At 45.6% G+C, this 13148-nt stretch overlaps 17 non-coding genes across 17 annotated transcripts; 12 read left to right on the top strand and 5 right to left on the bottom strand.

Moving 5' to 3' along the window:
* Window positions 1-149: 149 nt before the first annotated feature.
* Window positions 150-228, top strand: trnal-gag (transfer RNA leucine (anticodon GAG)). The gene has a single exon. It is a non-coding gene; the product is annotated as a tRNA-Leu (tRNA).
* A 782-nt stretch (window positions 229-1010) lies between these two features.
* Window positions 1011-1084, bottom strand: trnam-cau (transfer RNA methionine (anticodon CAU)). The gene has a single exon. It is a non-coding gene; the product is annotated as a tRNA-Met (tRNA).
* Window positions 1085-1179: 95 nt separating this feature from the next.
* trnal-cag (transfer RNA leucine (anticodon CAG)) lies at window positions 1180-1262 on the top strand. Its single transcript has one exon. It is a non-coding gene; the product is annotated as a tRNA-Leu (tRNA).
* Window positions 1263-2044: 782 nt separating this feature from the next.
* On the bottom strand, window positions 2045-2118 carry trnam-cau (transfer RNA methionine (anticodon CAU)). The gene has a single exon. It is a non-coding gene; the product is annotated as a tRNA-Met (tRNA).
* Window positions 2119-2213: 95 nt separating this feature from the next.
* Window positions 2214-2296, top strand: trnal-cag (transfer RNA leucine (anticodon CAG)). The gene has a single exon. It is a non-coding gene; the product is annotated as a tRNA-Leu (tRNA).
* A 951-nt stretch (window positions 2297-3247) lies between these two features.
* Window positions 3248-3326, top strand: trnal-gag (transfer RNA leucine (anticodon GAG)). The gene has a single exon. It is a non-coding gene; the product is annotated as a tRNA-Leu (tRNA).
* Window positions 3327-4108: 782 nt separating this feature from the next.
* Window positions 4109-4182, bottom strand: trnam-cau (transfer RNA methionine (anticodon CAU)). Its single transcript has one exon. It is a non-coding gene; the product is annotated as a tRNA-Met (tRNA).
* Window positions 4183-4277: 95 nt separating this feature from the next.
* On the top strand, window positions 4278-4360 carry trnal-cag (transfer RNA leucine (anticodon CAG)). Its single transcript has one exon. It is a non-coding gene; the product is annotated as a tRNA-Leu (tRNA).
* A 951-nt stretch (window positions 4361-5311) lies between these two features.
* Window positions 5312-5394, top strand: trnal-cag (transfer RNA leucine (anticodon CAG)). The gene has a single exon. It is a non-coding gene; the product is annotated as a tRNA-Leu (tRNA).
* A 951-nt stretch (window positions 5395-6345) lies between these two features.
* Window positions 6346-6428, top strand: trnal-cag (transfer RNA leucine (anticodon CAG)). Its single transcript has one exon. It is a non-coding gene; the product is annotated as a tRNA-Leu (tRNA).
* A 782-nt stretch (window positions 6429-7210) lies between these two features.
* On the bottom strand, window positions 7211-7284 carry trnam-cau (transfer RNA methionine (anticodon CAU)). The gene has a single exon. It is a non-coding gene; the product is annotated as a tRNA-Met (tRNA).
* A 95-nt stretch (window positions 7285-7379) lies between these two features.
* On the top strand, window positions 7380-7462 carry trnal-cag (transfer RNA leucine (anticodon CAG)). The gene has a single exon. It is a non-coding gene; the product is annotated as a tRNA-Leu (tRNA).
* Window positions 7463-8244: 782 nt separating this feature from the next.
* On the bottom strand, window positions 8245-8318 carry trnam-cau (transfer RNA methionine (anticodon CAU)). Its single transcript has one exon. It is a non-coding gene; the product is annotated as a tRNA-Met (tRNA).
* Window positions 8319-8413: 95 nt separating this feature from the next.
* Window positions 8414-8496, top strand: trnal-cag (transfer RNA leucine (anticodon CAG)). Its single transcript has one exon. It is a non-coding gene; the product is annotated as a tRNA-Leu (tRNA).
* A 951-nt stretch (window positions 8497-9447) lies between these two features.
* Window positions 9448-9526, top strand: trnal-gag (transfer RNA leucine (anticodon GAG)). Its single transcript has one exon. It is a non-coding gene; the product is annotated as a tRNA-Leu (tRNA).
* A 951-nt stretch (window positions 9527-10477) lies between these two features.
* On the top strand, window positions 10478-10560 carry trnal-cag (transfer RNA leucine (anticodon CAG)). Its single transcript has one exon. It is a non-coding gene; the product is annotated as a tRNA-Leu (tRNA).
* Window positions 10561-12541: 1981 nt separating this feature from the next.
* Window positions 12542-12624, top strand: trnal-cag (transfer RNA leucine (anticodon CAG)). The gene has a single exon. It is a non-coding gene; the product is annotated as a tRNA-Leu (tRNA).
* Window positions 12625-13148: the final 524 nt, after the last annotated feature.

Below are 13148 nucleotides of genomic sequence, written 5' to 3'. Positions count from 1 at the left end.
CTCACGACCTTCAGATTATGAGACTGCCGCGCTGCCTAACTGCGCCAACGAGGCATGTGCTGTGGCCAGTGTGAGTGGTGAAGCACTAGCTTCTGGATCATCTGCCATTCGGTGCAGCTCCAAACACGCTGCTCACCGTGAGCTGTCATGTCAGGATGGCCGAGCTAAGGCGCTGCGTTGAGGTCGCAGTCTCCCCTGGAGGCGTGGGTTCGAATCCCACTTCTGACAGACCTAACCTTTGGTTGCGGGCTCCAGGTAGAGTCTTTAACCCTCTGGCAAGTTGACCCAGTAACACACTAATATTGATGAAGCACTGCATTTCAGTTCATGTCAGATCCAATGGAACACTACGGTACCTCTGACCACCGGCATCGTATGAACTTTAAAGTAACACTTTTGTGCCATGTATGGGATTCTGTGGAATTTCCATGCAGTTTCCAGGGAATGTCATGTCCTGACATTTTATGAAATTGGACATGTTTTATAGAATAGCATTCAATGGAATACCATGTTGCGATGTTTACCGGAATGAGAACTTGTTTATGAAAGGGTATTCATGTTTTGTTTGGGGTTTCTTTGGAGGGATGCAATGGGATTCTTGGAGTTTGACTGTGATGTCGTGGACTGAAATTTTGGGGGTGCAGTAGAATTTCATTGCAAGGAATTCCTGGAAATCTCTTGGAATGACATGTCATGGATTTATGGGCTGTGGGATGGAATGTCATGGAATGAGAATCATGAAATGTCAAGCGAAACATTACATCACTACTGACAAGAAACATCATGAGAATGAAAGAATTATGTTCAACCTGAACAAAACATTGTAGTGACACTGCCCCATTTTAGGTGAATATGAGAGGAATACTATTACTGCATTTATTCAACATCTGCCCTACAAAATGACTGGAATTCAATCGCATTGCTCATGAAGGAATGGACAATCACACAAAAGGGTATGAAGAAACCCGCTCTTTTGCCTGAACGCTCTTGTGTGCTAAAAAGCACAACTCTGCCCCGTGTGAGGCTCGAACTCACGACCTTCAGATTATGAGACTGACGCGCTGCCTAACTGCGCCAACGAGGCATGTGCTGTGGCCAGTGTGAGTGGTGGAGCACTAGCTTCTGGATCATCTGCCATTCGGTGCAGCTCCAAACACGCTGCTCACCGTGCGCTGTCATGTCAGGATGGCCGAGCGGTCTAAGGCGCTGCGTTCAGGTCGCAGTCTCCCCTGGAGGCGTGGGTTCGAATCCCACTTCTGACAGACCTAACCTTTGGTTGCGGGCTCCAGGTAGACTCTTTAACCCTCTGGCAAGTTGACCCAGTAACACGCTAATATTGACGAAGCACTGCAATTCAGTTCATGTCAGAGCCAATGGAACACTACGGTACCTCTGACCACCGGCATCGCATGAACTTTAAAGTAACACTTTTGTGCCATGTATGGGATTCTGTGGAATTTTCATGCAGTTTCCAGGGAATGTCATGTCCTGACATTTCATGAAATTGGACATGTTTTATAGAATAGCATTCAATGGAATAACATGTTGTGATGTTTACCGGAATGAGAACTTGTTTATGAAAGGGTATTCATGTTTTGTTTGGGGTTTCTTTGGAGGGATGCAATGGGATTCTTGGAGTTTGACTGTGATGTCATGGACTGAAATTTTGGGGGTGCAGTAGAATTTCATGGCAAGGAATTCCTGGAAATCTCTTGGAATGACATGTCATGGGTTTATGGGCTGTGGGATGGAATGTCATGGAATGAGATTCATGGCATGTCAAGCGAAACATTACATCACTACTGACAAGAAACGTCATGAGAATGAAAGAATTATGTTCAGACTGAACAAAACATTGTAGTGACACTGCCCCAGTTTAGGTTAATATGAGAGGAATACTATTTCTGCATTTATTCAACATCTGCCCTACAAAATGACTGGATTTCAATCGCATTGCTCAAGAAGGAATGGACAATCACACAAAAGGGTATGAAGAAACCCGCTCTTTTGCCTAAACGCTCTTGTGTGCCAAAAAGCACCACTCTGCCCCGTGTGAGGCTCGAACTCACGACCTTCAGATTATGAGACTGACGCGCTGCCTAACTGCGCCAACAAGGCATGTGCTGTGGCCAGTGTGAGTGGTGGAGCACTAGCTTCTGGATCATCTGCCATTCGGTGCAGCTCCAAACACGCTGCTCACCGTGAGCTGTCATGTCAGGATGGCCGAGCGGTCTAAGGTGCTGCGTTCAGGTCGCAGTCTCCCCTGGAGGCGTGGGTTCGAATCCCACTTCTGACAGACCTAACCTTTGGTTGCGGGCTCCAGGTAGAGTCTTTAACCCTCTGGCAAGTTGACCCAGTAACACACTAATATTGACGAAGCACTGCATTTCAGTTCATGTCAAAGCCAATGGAACACTACGGTACCTCTGACCACCGGCATCGTATGAACTTTAAAGTAACACTTTTGTGCCATGTATGGAATTCTGTGGAATTTCCATGCAGTTTCCAGGGAATGTCATGTCCTGACATTTCATGAAATTGGACATGTTTTATAGAATAGCATTCAATGGAATACCATGTTGTGATGTTTACCGGAATGAGAACTTGTTTATGAAAGGGTATTCATGTTTTGTTTGGGGTTTCTTTGGAAGGATGCAATGGGATTCTTGGAGTTTGACTGTGATGTCATGGACTGAAATTTTGGGGGTGCAGTAGAATTTCATGGCAAGGAATTCCTGGAAATCTCTTGGAATGACATGTCATGGGTTTATGGGCTGTGGGATGGAATGTCATGGAATGAGATTCATGGCATGTCAAGCGAAACATTACATCAGTACTGACAAGAAACGTCATGAGAATGAAAGAATTATGTTCAGACTGAACAAAACATTGTAGTGACACTGCCCCATTTTAGGTGAATATGAGAGGAATACTATTACTGCATTTATTCAACATCTGCCCTACAAAATGACTGGATTTCAATCGCATTGCTCATGAAGGAATGGACAATCACACAAAAGGGTATGAAGAAACCCGCTCTTTTGCCTAAACGCTCTTGTGTGCCAAAAAGCACCACTCTGCCCCGTGTGAGGCTCGAACTCACGACCTTCAGATTATGAGACTGCCGCGCTGCCTAACTGCGCCAACGAGGCATGTGCTGTGGCCAGTGTGAGTGGTGAAGCACTAGCTTCTGGATCATCTGCCATTCGGTGCAGCTCCAAACACGCTGCTCACCGTGAGCTGTCATGTCAGGATGGCCGAGCTAAGGCGCTGCGTTGAGGTCGCAGTCTCCCCTGGAGGCGTGGGTTCGAATCCCACTTCTGACAGACCTAACCTTTGGTTGCGGGCTCCAGGTAGAGTCTTTAACCCTCTGGCAAGTTGACCCAGTAACACACTAATATTGATGAAGCACTGCATTTCAGTTCATGTCAGATCCAATGGAACACTACGGTACCTCTGACCACCGGCATCGTATGAACTTTAAAGTAACACTTTTGTGCCATGTATGGGATTCTGTGGAATTTCCATGCAGTTTCCAGGGAATGTCATGTCCTGACATTTTATGAAATTGGACATGTTTTATAGAATAGCATTCAATGGAATACCATGTTGCGATGTTTACCGGAATGAGAACTTGTTTATGAAAGGGTATTCATGTTTTGTTTGGGGTTTCTTTGGAGGGATGCAATGGGATTCTTGGAGTTTGACTGTGATGTCGTGGACTGAAATTTTGGGGGTGCAGTAGAATTTCATTGCAAGGAATTCCTGGAAATCTCTTGGAATGACATGTCATGGATTTATGGGCTGTGGGATGGAATGTCATGGAATGAGAATCATGAAATGTCAAGCGAAACATTACATCACTACTGACAAGAAACATCATGAGAATGAAAGAATTATGTTCAACCTGAACAAAACATTGTAGTGACACTGCCCCATTTTAGGTGAATATGAGAGGAATACTATTACTGCATTTATTCAACATCTGCCCTACAAAATGACTGGAATTCAATCGCATTGCTCATGAAGGAATGGACAATCACACAAAAGGGTATGAAGAAACCCGCTCTTTTGCCTGAACGCTCTTGTGTGCTAAAAAGCACAACTCTGCCCTGTGTGAGGCTCGAACTCACGACCTTCAGATTATGAGACTGATGCGCTGCCTAACTGCGCCAACGAGGCATGTGCTGTGGCCAGTGTGAGTGGTGGAGCACTAGCTTCTGGATCATCTGCCATTCGGTGCAGCTCCAAACACGCTGCTCACCGTGCGCTGTCATGTCAGGATGGCCGAGCGGTCTAAGGCGCTGCGTTCAGGTCGCAGTCTCCCCTGGAGGCGTGGGTTCGAATCCCACTTCTGACAGACCTAACCTTTGGTTGCGGGCTCCAGGTAGACTCTTTAACCCTCTGGCAAGTTGACCCAGTAACACGCTAATATTGACGAAGCACTGCAATTCAGTTCATGTCAGAGCCAATGGAACACTACGGTACCTCTGACCACCGGCATCGCATGAACTTTAAAGTAACACTTTTGTGCCATGTATGGGATTCTGTGGAATTTTCATGCAGTTTCCAGGGAATGTCATGTCCTGACATTTCATGAAATTGGACATGTTTTATAGAATAGCATTCAATGGAATAACATGTTGTGATGTTTACCGGAATGAGAACTTGTTTATGAAAGGGTATTCATGTTTTGTTTGGGGTTTCTTTGGAGGGATGCAATGGGATTCTTGGAGTTTGACTGTGATGTCATGGACTGAAATTTTGGGGGTGCAGTAGAATTTCATGGCAAGGAATTCCTGGAAATCTCTTGGAATGACATGTCATGGGTTTATGGGCTGTGGGATGGAATGTCATGGAATGAGATTCATGGCATGTCAAGCGAAACATTACATCACTACTGACAAGAAACGTCATGAGAATGAAAGAATTATGTTCAGACTGAACAAAACATTGTAGTGACACTGCCCCAGTTTAGGTTAATATGAGAGGAATACTATTTCTGCATTTATTCAACATCTGCCCTACAAAATGACTGGATTTCAATCACATTGCTCATGAAGGAATGGACAATCACACAAAAGGGTATGAAGAAACCCGCTCTTTTGCCTAAACGCTCTTGTGTGCCAAAAAGCACCACTCTGCCCCGTGTGAGGCTCGAACTCACGACCTTCAGATTATGAGACTGCCGCGCTGCCTAACTGCGCCAACAAGGCATGTGCTGTGGCCAGTGTGAGTGGTGGAGCACTAGCTTCTGGATCATCTGCCATTCGGTGCAGCTCCAAACACGCTGCTCACCGTGAGCTGTCATGTCAGGATGGCCGAGCGGTCTAAGGCGCTGCGTTCAGGTCGCAGTCTCCCCTGGAGGCGTGGGTTCGAATCCCACTTCTGACAGACCTAACCTTTGGTTGCGGGCTCCAGGTAGAGTCTTTAACCCTCTGGCAAGTTGACCCAGTAACACACTAATATTGACGAAGCACTGCATTTCAGTTCATGTCAAAGCCAATGGAACACTACGGTACCTCTGACCACCGGCATCGTATGAACTTTAAAGTAACACTTTTGTGCCATGTATGGAATTCCGTGGAATTTCCATGCAGTTTCCAGGGAATGTCATGTCCTGACATTTCATGAAATTGGACATGTTTTATAGAATAGCATTCAATGGAATACCATGTTGTGATGTTTACCGGAATGAGAACTTGTTTATGAAAGGGTATTCATGTTTTGTTTGGGGTTTCTTTGGAGGGATGCAATGGGATTCTTGGAGTTTGACTGTGATGTCATGGACTGAAATTTTGGGGGTGCAGTAGAATTTCATGGCAAGGAATTCCTGGAAATCTCTTGGAATGACATGTCATGGGTTTATGGGCTGTGGGATGGAATGTCATGGAATGAGATTCATGGCATGTCAAGCGAAACATTACATCACTACTGACAAGAAACGTCATGAGAATGAAAGAATTATGTTCAGACTGAACAAAACATTGTAGTGACACTGCCCCATTTTAGGTGAATATGAGAGGAATACTATTACTGCATTTATTCAACATCTGCCCTACAAAATGACTGGATTTCAATCGCATTGCTCATGAAGGAATGGACAATCACACAAAAGGGTATGAAGAAACCCGCTCTTTTGCCTAAACGCTCTTGTGTGCCAAAAAGCACCACTCTGCCCCGTGTGAGGCTCGAACTCACGACCTTCAGATTATGAGACTGCCGCGCTGCCTAACTGCGCCAACGAGGCATGTGCTGTGGCCAGTGTGAGTGGTGAAGCACTAGCTTCTGGATCATCTGCCATTCGGTGCAGCTCCAAACACGCTGCTCACCGTGCGCTTTCATGTCAGGATGGCCGAGCGGTCTAAGGCGCTGCGTTCAGGTCGCAGTCTCCCCTGGAGGCGTGGGTTCGAATCCCACTTCTGACAGACCTAACCTTTGGTTGCGGGCTCCAGGTAGACTCTTTAACCCTCTGGCAAGTTGACCCAGTAACACGCTAATATTGACGAAGCACTGCAATTCAGTTCATGTCAGAGCCAATGGAACACTACGGTACCTCTGACCACCGGCATCGCATGAACTTTAAAGTAACACTTTTGTGCCATGTATGGGATTCTGTGGAATTTTCATGCAGTTTCCAGGGAATGTCATGTCCTGACATTTCATGAAATTGGACATGTTTTATAGAATAGCATTCAATGGAATAACATGTTGTGATGTTTACCGGAATGAGAACTTGTTTATGAAAGGGAATTCATGTTTTGTTTGGGGTTTCTTTGGAGGGATGCAATGGGATTCTTGGAGTTTGACTGTGATGTCATGGACTGAAATTTTGGGGGTGCAGTAGAATTTCATGGCAAGGAATTCCTGGAAATCTCTTGGAATGACATGTCATGGGTTTATGGGCTGTGGGATGGAATGTCATGGAATGAGATTCATGGCATGTCAAGCGAAACATTACATCACTACTGACAAGAAACGTCATGAGAATGAAAGAATTATGTTCAGACTGAACAAAACATTGTAGTGACACTGCCCCAGTTTAGGTTAATATGAGAGGAATACTATTTCTGCATTTATTCAACATCTGCCCTACAAAATGACTGGATTTCAATCGCATTGCTCATGAAGGAATGGACAATCACACAAAAGGGTATGAAGAAACCCGCTCTTTTGCCTAAACGCTCTTGTGTGCCAAAAAGCACCACTCTGCCCCGTGTGAGGCTCGAACTCACGACATTCAGATTATGAGACTGACGCGCTGCCTAACTGCGCCAACGAGGCATGGGCTGTGGCCAGTGTGAGTGGTGGAGCACTAGCTTCTGGATCATCTGCCATTCGGTGCAGCTCCAAACACGCTGCTCACTGTGAGCTGTCATGTCAGGATGGCCGAGCGGTCTAAGGCGCTGCGTTCAGGTCGCAGTCTCCCCTGGAGGCGTGGGTTCGAATCCCACTTCTGACAGACCTAACCTTTGGTTGCGGGCTCCAGGTAGAGTCTTTAACCCTCTGGCAAGTTGACCCAGTAACACACTAATATTGACGAAGCACTGCATTTCAGTTCATGTCAGAGCCAATGGAACACTACGGTACCTCTGACCACCGGCATCGTATGAACTGTAAAGTAACACTTTTGTGCCATGTATGGGATTCTGTGGAATTTCCATGCAGTTTCCAGGGAATGTCATGTCCTGACATTTCATGAAATTGGACATGTTTTATAGAATAGCATTCAATGGAATACCATGTTGTGATGTTTACCGGAATGAGAACTTGTTTATGAAAGGGTATTCATGTTTTGTTTGGGGTTTCTTTGGAGGGATGCAATGGGATTCTTGGAGTTTGACTGTGATGTCATGGACTGAAATTTTGGGGGTGCAGTAGAATTTCATGGCAAGGAATTCCTGGAAATCTCTTGGAATGACATGTCATGGGTTTATGGGCTGTGGGATGGAATGTCATGGAATGAGATTCATGAAATGTCAAGCGAAACATTACATCACTACTGACAAGAAACATCATGAGAATGAAAGAATTATGTTCAACCTGAACAAAACATTGTAGTGACACTGCCCCATTTTAGGTGAATATGAGAGGAATACTATTACTGCATTTATTCAACATCTGCCCCACAAAATGACTGGATTTCAATCGCATTGCTCATGAAGGAATGGACAATCACACAAAAGGGTATGAAGAAACCCGCTCTTTTGCCTAAACGCTCTTGTGTGCCAAAAAGCACCACTCTGCCCCGTGTGAGGCTCGAACTCACGACCTTCAGATTATGAGACTGACGCGCTGCCTAACTGCGCCAACGAGGCATGTGCTGTGGCCAGTGTGAGTGGTGGAGCACTAGCTTCTGGATCATCTGCCATTCGGTGCAGCTCCAAACACGCTGCTCACCGTGCACTGTAATGTCAGGATGGCCGAGCGGTCTAAGGCGCTGCGTTCAGGTTGCAGTCTCCCCTGGAGGCGTGGGTTCGAATCCCACTTCTGACAGACCTAACCTTTGGTTGCGGGCTCCAGGTAGACTCTTTAACCCTCTGGCAAGTTGACCCAGTAACACGCTAATATTGACGAAGCACTGCAATTCAGTTCATGTCAAAGCCAATGGAACACTACGGTACGTCTGACCACCGGCATCGCATGAACTTTAAAGTAACACTTTTGTGCCATGTATGGGATTCTGTGGAATTTTCATGCAGTGTCCAGGGAATGTCATGTCCTGACATTTCATGAAATTGGACATGTTTTATAGAATAGCATTCAATGGAATACCATGTTGTGATGTTTACCGGAATGAGAACTTGTTTATGAAAGGGTATTCATGTTTTGTTTGGGGTTTCTTTGGAGGGATGCAATGGGATTCTTGGAGTTTGACTGTGATGTCATGGACTGAAATTTTGGGGGTGCAGTAGAATTTCATGGCAAGGAATTCCTGGAAATCTCTTGGAATGACATGTCATGGGTTTATGGGCTGTGGGATGGAATGTCATGGAATGAGATTCATGGCATGTCAAGCGAAACATTACATCACTACTGACAAGAAACGTCATGAGAATGAAAGAATTATGTTCAGACTGAACAAAACATTGTAGTGACACTGCCCCATTTTAGGTGAATATGAGAGGAATACTATTACTGCATTTATTCAACATCTGCCCTACAAAATGACTGGATTTCAATCGCATTGCTCATGAAGGAATGGACAATCACACAAAAGGGTATGAAGAAACCCGCTCTTTTGCCTAAACGCTCTTGTGTGCCAAAAAGCACCACTCTGCCCCGTGTGAGGCTCGAACTCACGACCTTCAGATTATGAGACTGCCGCGCTGCCTAACTGCGCCAACGAGGCATGTGCTGTGGCCAGTGTGAGTGGTGAAGCACTAGCTTCTGGATCATCTGCCATTCGGTGCAGCTCCAAACACGCTGCTCACCGTGAGCTGTCATGTCAGGATGGCCGAGCTAAGGCGCTGCGTTGAGGTCGCAGTCTCCCCTGGAGGCGTGGGTTCGAATCCCACTTCTGACAGACCTAACCTTTGGTTGCGGGCTCCAGGTAGAGTCTTTAACCCTCTGGCAAGTTGACCCAGTAACACACTAATATTGATGAAGCACTGCATTTCAGTTCATGTCAGATCCAATGGAACACTACGGTACCTCTGACCACCGGCATCGTATGAACTTTAAAGTAACACTTTTGTGCCATGTATGGAATTCTGTGGAATTTCCATGCAGTTTCCAGGGAATGTCATGTCCTGACATTTCATGAAATTGGACATGTTTTATAGAATAGCATTCAATGGAATACCATGTTGTGATGTTTACCGGAATGAGAACTTGTTTATGAAAGGGTATTCATGTTTTGTTTGGGGTTTCTTTGGAGGGATGCAATGGGATTCTTGGAGTTTGACTGTGATGTCATGGACTGAAATTTTGGGGGTGCAGTAGAATTTCATGGCAAGGAATTCCTGGAAATCTCTTGGAATGACATGTCATGGGTTTATGGGCTGTGGGATGGAATGTCATGGAATGAGATTCATGGCATGTCAAGCGAAACATTACATCACTACTGACAAGAAACGTCATGAGAATGAAAGAATTATGTTCAGACTGAACAAAACATTGTAGTGACACTGCCCCATTTTAGGTGAATATGAGAGGAATACTATTACTGCATTTATTCAACATCTGCCCTACAAAATGACTGGATTTCAATCGCATTGCTCATGAAGGAATGGACAATCACACAAAAGGGTATGAAGAAACCCGCTCTTTTGCCTAAACGCTCTTGTGTGCCAAAAAGCACCACTCTGCCCCGTGTGAGGCTCGAACTCACGACCTTCAGATTATGAGACTGCCGCGCTGCCTAACTGCGCCAACGAGGCATGTGCTGTGGCCAGTGTGAGTGGTGAAGCACTAGCTTCTGGATCATCTGCCATTCGGTGCAGCTCCAAACACGCTGCTCACCGTGCGCTTTCATGTCAGGATGGCCGAGCGGTCTAAGGCGCTGCGTTCAGGTCGCAGTCTCCCCTGGAGGCGTGGGTTCGAATCCCACTTCTGACAGACCTAACCTTTGGTTGCGGGCTCCAGGTAGACTCTTTAACCCTCTGGCAAGTTGACCCAGTAACACGCTAATATTGACGAAGCACTGCAATTCAGTTCATGTCAGAGCCAATGGAACACTACGGTACCTCTGACCACCGGCATCGCATGAACTTTAAAGTAACACTTTTGTGCCATGTATGGGATTCTGTGGAATTTTCATGCAGTTTCCAGGGAATGTCATGTCCTGACATTTCATGAAATTGGACATGTTTTATAGAATAGCATTCAATGGAATAACATGTTGTGATGTTTACCGGAATGAGAACTTGTTTATGAAAGGGAATTCATGTTTTGTTTGGGGTTTCTTTGGAGGGATGCAATGGGATTCTTGGAGTTTGACTGTGATGTCATGGACTGAAATTTTGGGGGTGCAGTAGAATTTCATGGCAAGGAATTCCTGGAAATCTCTTGGAATGACATGTCATGGGTTTATGGGCTGTGGGATGGAATGTCATGGAATGAGATTCATGGCATGTCAAGCGAAACATTACATCACTACTGACAAGAAACGTCATGAGAATGAAAGAATTATGTTCAGACTGAACAAAACATTGTAGTGACACTGCCCCATTTTAGGTGAATATGAGAGGAATACTATTACTGCATTTATTCAACATCTGCCCTACAAAATGACTGGATTTCAATCGCATTGCTCATGAAGGAATGGACAATCACACAAAAGGGTATGAAGAAACCCGCTCTTTTGCCTAAACGCTCTTGTGTGCCAAAAAGCACCACTCTGCCCCGTGTGAGGCTCGAACTCACGACCTTCAGATTATGAGACTGCCGCGCTGCCTAACTGCGCCAACGAGGCATGTGCTGTGGCCAGTGTGAGTGGTGAAGCACTAGCTTCTGGATCATCTGCCATTCGGTGCAGCTCCAAACACGCTGCTCACCGTGAGCTGTCATGTCAGGATGGCCGAGCTAAGGCGCTGCGTTCAGGTCGCAGTCTCCCCTGGAGGCGTGGGTTCGAATCCCACTTCTGACAGACCTAACCTTTGGTTGCGGGCTCCAGGTAGAGTCTTTAACCCTCTGGCAAGTTGACCCAGTAACACACTAATATTGATGAAGCACTGCATTTCAGTTCATGTCAGATCCAATGGAACACTACGGTACCTCTGACCACCGGCATCGTATGAACTTTAAAGTAACACTTTTGTGCCATGTATGGGATTCTGTGGAATTTCCATGCAGTTTCCAGGGAATGTCATGTCCTGACATTTTATGAAATTGGACATGTTTTATAGAATAGCATTCAATGGAATACCATGTTGCGATGTTTACCGGAATGAGAACTTGTTTATGAAAGGGTATTCATGTTTTGTATGGGGTTTCTTTGGAGGGATGCAATGGGATTCTTGGAGTTTGACTGTGATGTCGTGGACTGAAATTTTGGGGGTGCAGTAGAATTTCATTGCAAGGAATTCCTGGAAATCTCTTGGAATGACATGTCATGGGTTTATGGGCTGTGGGATGGAATGTCATGGATTGAGAATCATGAAATGTCAAGCGAAACATTACATCACTACTGACAAGAAACATCATGAGAATGAAAGAATTATGTTCAACCTGAACAAAATATTGTAGTGACACTGCCCCATTTTAGGTGAATATGAGAGGAATACTATTACTGCATTTATTCAACATCTGCCCTACAAAATGACTGGAATTCAATCGCATTGCTCATGAAGGAATGGACAATCACACAAAAGGGTATGAAGAAACCCGCTCTTTTGCCTAAATGCTCTTGTGTGCTAAAAAGCACAACTCTGCCCCGCGGGAGGCTCGAACTCACGACCTTCAGATAATGAGACTGACGCGCTGCCTAACTGCGCCAACGAGGCATGTGCTGTGGCCAGTGTGAGTGGTGGAGCACTAGCTTCTGGATCATCTGCCATTCGGTGCAGCTCCAAACACGCTGCTCACCGTGCGCTGTCATGTCAGGATGGCCGAGCGGTCTAAGGCGCTGCGTTCAGGTCGCAGTCTCCCCTGGAGGCGTGGGTTCGAATCCCACTTCTGACAGACCTGACCTTTGGTTGCGGGCTCCAGGTAGACTCTTTAACCCTCTGGCAAGTTGACCCAGTAACACGCTAATATTGACGAAGCACTGCAATTCAGTTCATGTCAGAGCCAATGGAACACTACGGTACCTCTGACCACCGGCATCGCATGAACTTTAAAGTAACACTTTTGTGCCATGTATGGGATTCTGTGGAATTTTCATGCAGTTTCCACGGAATGTCATGTCCTGACATTTCATGAAATTGGACATGTTTTATAGAATAGCATTCAATGGAATAACATGTTGTGATGTTTACCGGAATGAGAACTTGTTTATGAAAGGGTATTCATGTTTTGTTTGGGGTTTCTTTGGAGGGATGCAATGGGATTCTTGGAGTTTGACTGTGATGTCATGGACTGAAATTTTGGGGGTGCAGTAGAATTTCATGGCAAGGAATTCCTGGAAATCTCTTGGAATGACATGTCATGGGTTTATGGGCTGTGGGATGGAATGTCATGGAATGAGATTCATGGCATGTCAAGCG

This window comes from Pseudorasbora parva, chromosome 20 (genome assembly GCF_024679245.1).
Source record: "Pseudorasbora parva isolate DD20220531a chromosome 20, ASM2467924v1, whole genome shotgun sequence".
Taxonomy (NCBI): Eukaryota; Metazoa; Chordata; class Actinopteri; order Cypriniformes; family Gobionidae; genus Pseudorasbora; species Pseudorasbora parva.
The sequence above is the reverse complement of the archived record's forward strand: the minus strand, read 5'-3'. Positions and strand labels throughout refer to the sequence as shown.